The sequence below is a fragment of the Ascaphus truei genome, chromosome 2, assembly GCF_040206685.1.
Source record: "Ascaphus truei isolate aAscTru1 chromosome 2, aAscTru1.hap1, whole genome shotgun sequence".
Lineage (NCBI taxonomy): Eukaryota > Metazoa > Chordata > Amphibia > Anura > Ascaphidae > Ascaphus > Ascaphus truei.
The window spans coordinates 320,453,384-320,465,834 of NC_134484.1; the positions used below are offsets into that span (position 1 = coordinate 320,453,384).

The following is a 12,451-nucleotide window of genomic DNA, read 5'->3' on the forward strand; positions in this document are numbered from 1 at the left end:
AACGCAGACGAATATCCTAGCTGCACGTAGGACGGACACTGGTTGGTAGAGAACTTCTCTAAACTATATATTTGTGCCATTATCAGCATTTTCCTTTGGACTTTTCTGTTTGGTGACGGTAACTCAGGGCTTAACCAAAATAATGGGGCACTGTTAAACAGTATAGTAGTATTATCTTCTCTAGTTATCCAAAAAGAAACTAATTTGGTGATATTGCTACTGTATTTGAATAGATTCATTTTATTTTGCCAATGATTTTATAACTAAGATTTTTAAATGGGCCTGCCATTTCAATGTAAAAAGTTATTTAGATATTGGGTCTTGTAAATTCTTGTTATATTTTATGTTTTCTTTTATTAATAGGCTATATACTGTATTCATCAAATCAATGTTTATTGTATCTCTTGTACATTTTTTTTATTATTCTTTATTATACAAAATGAATAAATATAATGTTGGCCCTCCTTATCTACTGTACCAATGTATGTTAACCCTTCGATTGCTGGAGGGGCTACGGCACCACAGGGGATAACGTGATCACTCCATAACTGATGATGGAATGAAAGAAGTCCTGCTTTTCATTTCCACTAGTGACAGATCCTGTGGAGCACAGAAAGTGATCTCCTCTAGAAAATCGAGCAGGGCCTTTAGGAAGTGGCTATTATGTCATGGAAACCCTGGAGTGCCAGACCCCATGATCTATTAGCTACAACAATAGGGAGCCCAAAGGGTTAACGTTTGATATTTTATTGTTAAATAGTCTTCCGACCCCATTGTACTGGGCCGCAGAATATAGTGGCGTGATATATATAAATGAGGATAATAATAACATCTAGCAAAAATGTGTTGTCTATTGTGTGGGGTGGCACAGAAAACACCACATAAGGTATTAACCCTTCTCCCGCCCCAATTTTCAACAACATTATAAATTAGCACTATAGAACAGACTAAATTCACACTTCTTAATTGAAACATGGAAATACAGGCGCTCTTTGCTTATCCGCCGGAATCCGTCCCGCAATCCACCATCAAATAACTGAACGCCAGATTGCACGTCCATGTTAATCCGAGACGGTGAGCGTTGGATATGTGGTTCCGACATCAGATAATGCGTCCAGCGGAATGCATTATGCGGCGTCGCTTAAGCCGTTCAACGGCTACCGAGGACCAGCTGTCTAGAATTTGACGGCAGGTAAAAACAACTTGGCCTACCTAGTCTGCGCATTTTGCTATCATTAGTAAAACTTCGGACCCTATTCCATCTTTGACTATCTTTCATATTTAGGATATTTATGTCTATTCAATGCGTTTTTTAATTCTCTTACTGTTCAAGCTCTGTTGGGACACTATTCCACATCTCCACCACCCTTTCGGTGTTGAAGCACTTCCAAACATTTGCCCTGAGCCTACCACCCTCCAGCTTGAATGCATTATTCTAACATGTACTGTATCACTTCTGAAACAATATGGTAACAGAAACTGAACCCGATTTTGAATTTTAATGTTTACAGGGTGAGAGATTAGTTAATCTACATTAATATATATGTAGCCGGGATCCCCCTTTCTCACCCTTGTTGTTAGGGGAGGGTGCGCTGCAATAGAGAGCACTCCGATACGGAGGCTCCGCGTCATGCAAGACGCCATGTTTTGGTTGGCACCGGTATAGACAAACTTGGCCAGAGGTTGCGCATGCGCAGGCGAGAGTGCCAAAGCCCACGAAGGAGGAGAGCTCCGATTGGAGGAAGGTAGCGAGACACAGGTCCCAGCAGCCCCCGAGGGTCCCCGTGATAGAGCTGAGCCAATGAGCTGGGAGTGGAGGAGGAAAAGGAGGTGATCGCGCACACGTTGTGTTAGAGCTTGCTGGAGAGGAGATGGAGCTTCTGTGTAGGGGAGGCCAACCGCCCCCTGCGCAGGCCGCATGCCCCAGGCCCAGTTAGTCCCTGAGTCACAGTAGAGACAAGCGGAGCTAGGGACTTGCCATAGTGAGGTTCCGGATCCCCTTGGTGCTGCACGATCAGTAACAGGACTGTTCTAATTGGCGGGAGGTTCGGGCTCAGACCCCGCTAGCAAGACACCACGTGTCCGGGTGGGATCGCCCTGGACGTCCACGTGGGTGAGAGGACGACATCTACCCCTCGCGGATCCTTTGTGAAGAGTGTAGCAGTACCGGGTACCAGAGTACCTGGCAGGTAATTCTCCAAGTGCACCAACGGTACCATCGTTTCATTCGGGACACAGTGGCTGCGCAGTCACACTCGCAAATATAGAGATCGGATTCACTTGAGGGTGGAAGGACTTATCCCAAGGGGATTGGACACGGGGTGGGATCACCTGGTGGAGGGAGACGGGAGGGTAGGCGGTCGAGTGACGCTGATGAGAGTATCTCCTCAAGGGAGGGTCGCGGATAAATATGTATGTGGATATATTGCTTGCAAGTAAAGTCAATTGGTTAAGGTATCCTGCGGTGTGGTTGTGTATACAATATATAAGTCCTGCGAAGACCCACTTCCCCTCTGGCGGAAGCTGTCGCAGGTGGAGGCGCTGCACCCAGTATAATTATTGTGCGAGTACCCCAGGCTCTCTGTGGCAGAGACTTAGGCCTTGTGAGCCTACAGGTAACACAGCATATGGTAGCGGCCTGTGTTCTATCCTGTGTTCTATCCTGTTTAGGCTAGAAAGTGCAGCCTCAGAATATATGCACTCCATCCCACAGTTTGACAGTTGCTGGAACTGAGGGATGAGGGATCCAGACCAGAGTTTGTCTGCTGCCTGATTTCTGTCACCTGTCCTGCTAATAATCAGGTTTTAAGGCTGATTTCCTGGTTCCTCTTCCTTCTCCCCAAGAGACTGGAGGCAGGAATGCTGCTGGAAGCAGAGAGGGGAAAAGCCTCTCCACAAACAGGTTAACTCATTCTGTTCCTTTTCTCAAATTGTAAAGATTCTTATTTTTGTTTGTTGGAAGCGGGCAAGCCGCTCCAACCCCAGTCAGGGTGAAACTAAGTTAAGTTATTGCTCAGATGAGCAGGGTTTTCTTTTGCTTGTGTTTTCTTTTGCCTTCACTGTGGCAGTCTCAGTGCCTGGGACTGAATAAACCAGGCAGTAGCCTGTTTAAAGGAACAGCACGTTATGCCTCGTCATTTAACCTACCCTAAAATACCGTGTTCTAGCAGTCCTGGACAGATGGCGGAGCCGCGGAGTAAGCCGTTTGTCACAATATACAGTATATATATATATATATATTTATATATAGTGAATACTTTACCACCAGTGATGATGGTAAAAATAAAGGCAACACTCAGCAGTAAGGTCCAAAAAACTGTATTCAGCAGTTAGTCACACAAATCCAATGTTTTGATCCTCACAATGGGATCTTTCTCAGGGGGGGGGGGGTACAAAGGACCTATGGCAGTGAAAACCCTTAAATACCCTAACCCAAGTGCCTCACACACCCATCAATCATTCAATACAATCACAAAATGCGCGAAAATCCAGGTGAGTCCACTTAATTAGGGTAAATGTCAATCCAGTGAGTTAGAGGTCTCCCAGCTGATTGTGGGCATGTGGTGGAGTCCCGTCATTGCTGCCTGATTGAGCCAGTGTCCCGGTCACCATGGTAACCATCGTGCACATGGGCAGTTCCCCTCATTTTGTCCTGTGGCTACCGATAGAGCAGTCTGCCTGCACGTGGAGCCTGATATAGAGAGACTGTGTCCCGATCCTGCAGTAGGGAGGGGGAGTCCACATAGGTGTTGCTTCAGGCTGTTTTAGTTTAGCCGTATGTGAAACATACTGTAGCTGACAGTTCCAGGATCGTGACGTTGACGGAGGTGAAACCATCACATGACCATAGCTCAGCGGATCAAGCATCTAGGTAACCAAAAACAACCTCAACGCCAGCGGTGTCAGTGCCCAGAGTCTCAGCCTACTGATGCAGATAGATATACCAAAGAAAGAAAGTACTCAGTTTGAATTAGCACTCAGGTATCAGTAATGGTGAATGTCTATATTAAAAATAATCTTTATTAGAATACATATAATTAAAATAAATGGTGCAATGACATGAGTAAAAAGGGGAGCAAAAATAAGGGGTTGGTTTCTTATAGGAGCTTGGAACTGTAGTTTAAGTAGTAGTATTACAGTCCCATAAGTAGCTCTCCTACGGTATAGTCTATGTTCTATATCATTGTGATCATAGTGTTCAACCCTTATTGTATACTGAAATGCTCTCTGAGTGGCAATCTAAAGCTATACTAATGATATTAGGGGTCTAGAAGTAGCGATCTACTATCGGTCTAATGATGTGGCAGCGTCAGATAACTAGATAAGTCCTCAGTAATGAAGGCTGCAGTCTCCGTAATGGATACTAATAATACTACCTCCTGGCCACGGGAGAAAGTATATATAGTGTAGTAGCTCTAGTTGTTGTGACTAATTGTGCGCAGTGAAATCCAGCAGCAATAGAGCTGCCGTGATAAGCTGTGTTACAAGGGGAAGAGAGGGACCAGCACCCGTAGCCCGTAAGCTGCTAGGAAGATATCGTAGCTCTGTCTGCAGCTGGGGAAAGAATCAGAACCAGCTGAGCTGTTGGTTCTCCCGGCGTGTGGCTGCGATCGATGTCCCCAAACATATGCTCCGCCGGGCAGTGAGACCAGCGCCCTGCCTCCCCACACTCTATACACTCTATACTAATCACTGAGTCTCTCACCTCCTGAGTATCAGCTGTGAGACTCTGTATGGCAGGGCTATGCGTAGAGGTGAGTCCTGCGTCTATGCTGGTAGCCCCCTGAGTTAAATGTCAGAGATTCTAGATGTTAAATTGTATCAATGGCGTTCAGAGCCTTTCACCTCATAAATCGCAGCCTTAGAGTTAAATAGTAGAACACACCTTGCTATATATGTGTAGAGTCTGACACTGCAACAGTTGTGAATAAAAGTGCCTCCGTCGACAATCGTATCGCTTGTTAAGCTTTGTCAAGACTCTCAGGCAGGTAAGAAGATGCAATCCTATTGGATACTTAAATACATCATGCATTGCATTGATTGGTGTAAAAATGTAATTGAAGGATGTCTGTGATTGGAGACACGTATATCTCCTGTTGATATATGTAAAGTAGCTAAATGAGAAAGATAAATTGTTATCTCATAGTGTTATATACATTAGCTATATACATATATGAGCTGGCTATGTTGTATTAGATTTAGGTGCTACATACAGACCATATATGTATACGATGTTGAATCCATAGTTAGATGAAAGAATTGAAAAGTAGACCCTCATTGAGTCCTTTTGGTGACAATGTCCCCAGGTTATAAATCCTCCTAGCCTCACGACGCAGAAGTAATTGGTCCCAATCTCCTCCCCTAATGCCCAGATTCGGATGATCTATACCAAGAAATTTCAGAACATTTTGATCTCGATTGTGGTGTTCGTGTACATGGCGTGCAACGGATTTATCAAGTTTATTTCTGATATCTCCTAGATGTTCTAGAATCCGTTTTTTTAATTGTCTTTTTGTTTTGCCTATGTATTTTTTTGTACATGAGCATTCGATTTGGTAGATCACACCTATGGTGTTACAGTTGATGAATGTTCTGATACTGAATGTTTTTGAATCATTCCAATTTTTACATTTCTTGGTAGTTTTGATGTAATGACAGGCTCGACATTTTGTGCATTTGTATGTACCTAGATGTCTTGAAGGTAACCATGTAGGAATGGTATGTTCTTCAAAATGACTATGTGTCAGTATGTCCCTTAGATTTTCTGGGCACCTGCTGGTAATGCTGGGATAGGGTTTAAGGACTGCTTGGAGATCTGAGTCTGCGGTCAGGATATGCCAATGTTTCCTAAAAATGGAATTTATATTTTGCCATTTTTTGTTATAGGTACCAATAACCCGTATGTGTTTACTTTGGTCTATTTGGACTTTATCCTGCAGAAGCTGATGTCTGGTTGTGGATTTAGCTCGTTTATAGGCTCTTCTCACTATTTTGTTAGAGTAGCCCCTCTGTAGAAACCGTTCATTCATTTTATTGGCTTCTACTTCAAAGGACTCCATAGATGAGCAGTTGCTACGCAAGCGTAGAAACTGTCCCACTGGTATCCCCCTGATCAAATTTTTGGGATGATGGCTACTAGCCAGAAGAAGGCTGTTGGTTGATGTCTCTTTTCTGTAAATTCTGGTCTGTAGCTCAATCTGTAGACCTCTCTGAATCTTGAGATCAAGAAAGTTGATTTCATAAAGATCATATTCAACCTTAAGTTTGAGGTTAATCCGATTATTGTTTAGGATACCCATAAACTCCTGGAGAGTTTTTTCATCTCCGTGCCATAATAGCAGCACATCATCGATGTATCTTAGCCACATGATAATGTTCTCAGTATATTTCTCATATTGTTCTGAGAAAACCGTGTTTGCTTAAGGGTTGAACACTACAATAAGGGTTGAACACTATGATCACAATGATATAGAACATAAACTATACCGTAGGAGAGCTACTTATGGGACTGTAATACTACTACTTAAACTACAGTTCCAAGCTCCTATAGGAAACCAACCCCTTATTTTTGCTCCCCTTTTTACTCATTTCATTGCACCATTTATTTTAATTATATGTATTCTAATAAAGATTATTTTTAATATAGACATTCACCATTACTGATACCTGAGTGCTAATTCAAACTGAGTACTTTCTTTCTTTGGTATATCTACTGCACATTTCTCAGTACAACACCGTATCTATATTACTATTTATACACTAATAGCTGAGCAGAGGTTCCCTACTACTTTCCCTTTTCCCTCCCCCCTCATACCCGCGGTATATATACTGATGCAGATAGTAGGGAGGCGGGGGGGGAAGGGCCCCCCCAGTGTTTGTGCTCTGTATGTACCTAATAGCAAGTAATTAACTGTAGGTGGCTCCAAAATAATAGTCTGTAAGGCCAGTAGATGAGGTCACATACTGTGATAATGTAGAAATGTATCTCAGGTCTGAGTAACCCTGGTGACCGCACTGTCTGGGTACTTCCACTTTGATAGGTCATATTACCTACAACTTATGTGCACAGCCATGGGCTCAAATATGGCACCTTCCTATGCCAACATATTCATGGACACCTATGAACTTTGAGAAAGTCGCTTGTATGTGCCGAAACGCGTCAGGGAGCGTTACGGGCGACATTACGCCATCACGCATGCGCACGACGAGGCCACATCGAGCGCGGATTAGAATTTCGGCCAGCTACCATAGGAGAGACTCTCTGGAACTCCTGCAAATTGGTTTTGACTGTTTCAAGGAGCCTGTGGATCTCTGCACCAGCTACCATCTCTGCAGCATCAAGGGAGAGTTGAACTGTGGCTCCTGGATGCAGATTGACCAGATTGGCGGTGATATTTATCACAAATTGCTTTTAAATTACTTACCCTTGTGAGTGAATTCCCCCCCCCCCTTCCTATTTCAAATTAAATGTACCTTTTTACGCTATGGGGTGTGCGCTCTCTCTCTTCTTTTTCTCATATATATATATATATATGAGAAAAAGAAGAGAGAGAGCGCACACCCCATAGCGTAAAAAGGTACATTTTATTTGAAATAGGAAGGGGGGGGGGAATATATATATATATATATATATATATATATATATGTGAGAAAAAGAAGAGAGAGAGCGCACACCCCATAGCGTAAAAAGGTACATTTAATTTGAAATAGGAAGGGGGGGGAAAATTCACTCACAAGGGTAAGTAATTTAAAAGCAATTTGTGATAAATATCACCGCCAATCTGGTATATATATATAACACAACAAAAAGAAAAATGGCGCCAACCTAAACCACTAAATGAATATAAATGATGAAAAAAAACCTATACTATACAAGGTGGAGAAACATAGTACAAACAATACACAAACATATTAAAATAACATGAAAAGTCCAGAAAAAATATATAATAAAAAATATACAAATCCTAAAAAATGCTCCAATTGCTATCCAAAAGAGTCTCTGCAGCCCGATTGAAGGGAACACCACTTCTTTGAAGATATCTATAAAAACACAGAAAAAACAGGCGCACTCATAGCGTAAAAGGTATAACAATATATTTATGGAGTCAAGGATTTAAAAATGCACACTCACAAACATAGCTTAATAAAAAGCATTTTTGAGTAAAACTCAGCCAGCCAGACGCAGGAACCCGGTAGCAGATGACTTTGGTATAGTGTCCGGTGTAGGTACACTGCAGCAGCCTCTATGGACACCTCCGGAGCCCGGGGAACACGAGGGACGCCGCCTTCCTCTCAATCCTGCGTCACACAGTGAGTACACAGCTCCAGATACCGCGAGAACTCAGTGACGTCAGTGGACTTCCAAAAACGCAATAAATTGCTGTAGCAAGCCAGTGAGTGGAAATATAATAAAACTGGGCAGTAAATCTCCACACAACACTCTCAGAGAGTGTTGTGTGGAGGTTTGCTGCCAAGTTTTATTCTATTTCCACTCACTGGCTTGCTACAGCAATTTATTGCGTTTTTGGAAGTATTACTCTCAGCTGTCCACTCGTTGCATACATGGGAACTTTTTCCGGTCGAATCCACTGACGTCACTGAGTTCTCGCGGTATCTGGAGCTGAGTACTCACTGTGTGACGCAGGATTGAGAGGAAGGCGGTGTCCCTCGTGTTCCCCGGGCTCCGGAGGTGTCCATAGAGGCTACTGCAGTGTACCTACACCGGACACAATACCAAAGTCATCTGCTACCGGGTTCCTGCGTCTGCCGGCTGAGTTTTACTCAAAAATGCTTTTTATTAAGCTATGTTTGTGAGTGTGCATTTTTAAATCCTTGACTCCATAAATATATTGTTATACCTTTTACGCTATGAGTGCGCCTGTTTTTTCTGTGTTTTTATAGAGATATATATATATATACACTGGCGACACACTTTATTCGAGCTCGGCTAGTCCCACGAATTCGGGTATACCCGGGTGTATTGAGGTTTGTGACTGTTTTCTGCCCGAGTGCATTGAGGTATTTTCCAGGCAGGGATTGAAGCATTTTATTACCGCTGGCTGCAATACTGCACAGTATATATATATATATACTGCATTACAATTCATGAATTTATGCCATCTGGTAGACACGCGAAGCATTGCAGCCTATTAAATCCTAATCATTATCATTTAACAGATCAGCCGCCCGTCAGCCAGGCATGAACCCAGGCTGGGAAGGCAAACGCAACGGGGCTTGTCAGAGGTGAGGAGCGGCGCATTCCAGGTATCTGCCAGGTACATACTGGGTATTTGCTCGAATAAAGTGTGTCGGTGCAGTACACACACACACACACACACACACACACACACACACACACACGCTAAATATGTCATAAATTGGAATGTGACAAGCTGCAATGGCTATTTATAGCATCAGCTTTGCCACATTCTGCCTTTTCTAGGAGTACAGTACCACTCAAAGTATTCCAAAATGTCAGAGTCAATTACGAGTGAAGTTATTCTGCTTGAACAAGCCAAATTAAGTTTCAGATTTCAGTGTAAGTAGAATTTTGTTTACATTTGTTTACGAACAAATACAAGGCAGTGTGCAGTGCCCTGCAGTTAACTACTGCTTGTAGGATAGCAGCCTAAGTAAGTAATGACATCCAGTAGTGAAATCTCAGATTAGGTGTCACGGACTGACCGATAAATAGTTAAATAAATAATAAACTTGCCCTACATACATCACCCTACAGTAAAACGGAAGGTGAGGACAGAGGAAAGGGCAAGGTATGTTTATCAAAATCGGCTGACATATCCCTAGGTACAGCCAATATGCATCGCTGAGTATCACCTACTGAAAATAAGTACGAACGGGAGCCGAAGGTTCTGCAGTGAGACTTCTGTGTACAGATTGGGATTGCCCGCTTAGATGTGATCAACGGAGTGCACGTCGCTAATGTGTGAGACATCACGTGACGTCGGCTTATCCTGACGTACTGTATTTTATAAATTTCAAAGTGTAAGATCCCATCCCCTATATTATTTTTAGTCTCCTCCCCTAAGTGGCGGAGAGAAGTCAGATGTGTGAACAAGAAGATTAACTCTTGCCGTGCTGGCCCTAATTTGCCGGCAAGTGGAGGAAGCCCAGCTAAGAGACGCTGCTTGGTCTTGCTTGTCTTTAGACATTAAGGTGAAAACACTGACATCCTTTTGGTATTTCACTATCCTAGTGGTGGCCAATAGGTGATGGACATAGCAACAATAATGTCAGGAAGGGTACAATGCTTGTTCTTCTGTAAAGGTAGACTGTCCACAGTGGCACTGTCAATATTACAACAAAATAGATATCAAAAGAGGGTAGTTGACATAATAAATTAATTACGATGGAATAGGCAAAACACAATATGTGTGATATTGCTCATGATGGAGGTATCAATAGCAGTGTGTACTGCCATCCACACTTGGATGCACACAGAAGTTCGAAAGCAACGTGAACCTAAAATGAATGACCCAATGGACAGTGTGCATGACATGGGCTATAGAAATGATGAATACTGGAAGCCTTCATTCAGGACATTGGGACTTAATGTGTGTAGGTCATAAAGCCAACAACACTCTCGCTGCAGGAAAATCCTGTTCTAGTCGCCCTTTATGGGACCAGTGGTGAGATGGTCGATGTCACGGGAGACCAGGTCATTTACACCTTTTTACCAGGATCATGCATTGAGCAAAGCAAGTCAATGAAATAAATTGTAAATTTATTCACAGGATAAAGCAAACACACAATGTTACACAAACTACAGCAAAAAGACACACTTACTTGGGAATTGGGGTTGAAAAACTATTCTTTCCTAGGTGTAGGGGCATATCAATCCAAAGCTTACCCTAAAAAGTCTTGGAACTGAAATCAACCTGCAGTCCAAACGCCACAGCTCCCCTCTCTCTCCAAAGGGCTGGAATTCACTTGGTGCTCAGAATCTTAGAAAACTTTGAGAGAACTTTGAGAGACCTTGGGGAACACTGGAAAGCCCTCTATCTAATGGGCGCAAGGGGTTATAATACCTTTGACTTTCATTCAAAAAATACTATAGCCCAATCCAAAGCGTGAGACATTTCTTCGCCACCAGGGACAAGCTGGTAGACACAACAGGGTTACCTGGAAATCTGAATGAACCAAGGGGCATGGGCAATTTGGCACTTCTGGCCCTGGTTCCCTCAATGCCACCCACAGTGAAAGGCTCCTGCCAGTCTGGTGGGATCTATGGAAATGCAAAGGACATCTAATGATCTCAGGATGTGGATACTTGTCCTTCCCTCCTGTCCAAATGGTCTTGACACCTTAGACATATCCTCTGTGGCTTTCATCTCCACCGTATGAGTAGACTCAATGGCACCCAAGTTGGTAGCCCACTGGCTCACTTAGAACACTGGCTCTGAATGTCCCAGCTCATCTCTGTGCACAAGCATATGTTTTAAAACACACAGTTCCATACAATATATACTTTAAAAATAGCCTAAGTCTGTTGGTTATGGGACATAGAATAAAAAGCTGCACGTTATTTCTTACTAGACATATTCCCCACACTCTATACAATAAACTTAGGACTGGACTTTTAAAAGTCCCCTCACAACCTTGTAGATGGTTGGAGTACCCCCAGAACCCCTATACCAGTTCTGGGTGACCTAGGCATTTAATGGGAATCCCCATAACCTAGGGACCCCTTGACTGTTTCAGGGACACCTCACATCCCTATGCCCCATTTACCTTTCTGGGCTGTGCTAAAGCAGGGACCCCTAGTTGTGAGTTGCGCAAGCGTCTTCAAGGGGAGATTTTGGCGAGAATGTGTCTACATGCAGCCAGGCATCCTACCTGATTCCTGGGTACAATTTTAGGGGAACCAGCAACTCTGGGCCCTGACAAGATATACACAATCTGACAACACTTTCTCCGCAAAGAAACACAAACCACAGCAATCCCTGCTTGCTGGCATCCCATGAAAGTTAAAAACACTAAAATTATTTATTGTCGCCTAATTAAAGGTAATGCTTTTACAACAGTTGGGTCAAAGAGCTGACACTCCTGAACCCCAAAACATGGATCAGAGGTAACCAAACGGGCTTAACATTTATTAGTGAGCCTGGCTACCTCTTCACCGTCACAGTCGATCCCGCAGAACTTTAAGCCTTTGAGGTCTCCCTTGTGGGCATTATTCATGTGACATGCCAGGGCGGTCTCAAGGTAATTTCCAACAGATCACACATATTCTAGAAGATGGCGTCTAAATTCACGGCGGATTTTCCTCACATATTTCATGCCACATTTGCAAGATGCCTAGTATATTACACCTGTGCTTTGCAGTTGAAGTGACCAATATTAAATTGCTTTGTATCATTCCAGTTGGAGAATGATTTTGTTGGGAGAATGTAGGGGCAGACTTTGCAGGTTCCATATTTAAATGAAGAGGTTC

The 12,451-nt window shown here is 43.2% G+C and overlaps 1 protein-coding gene across 6 annotated transcripts in view; it reads right to left on the reverse strand.

Annotated features, from left to right (window-relative positions):
- Positions 1-12,451, reverse strand: part of PDE1C (phosphodiesterase 1C) — a 1,267,836-nt gene that overhangs the window by 102,169 nt on the left and 1,153,216 nt on the right. The window lies entirely within an intron of this gene.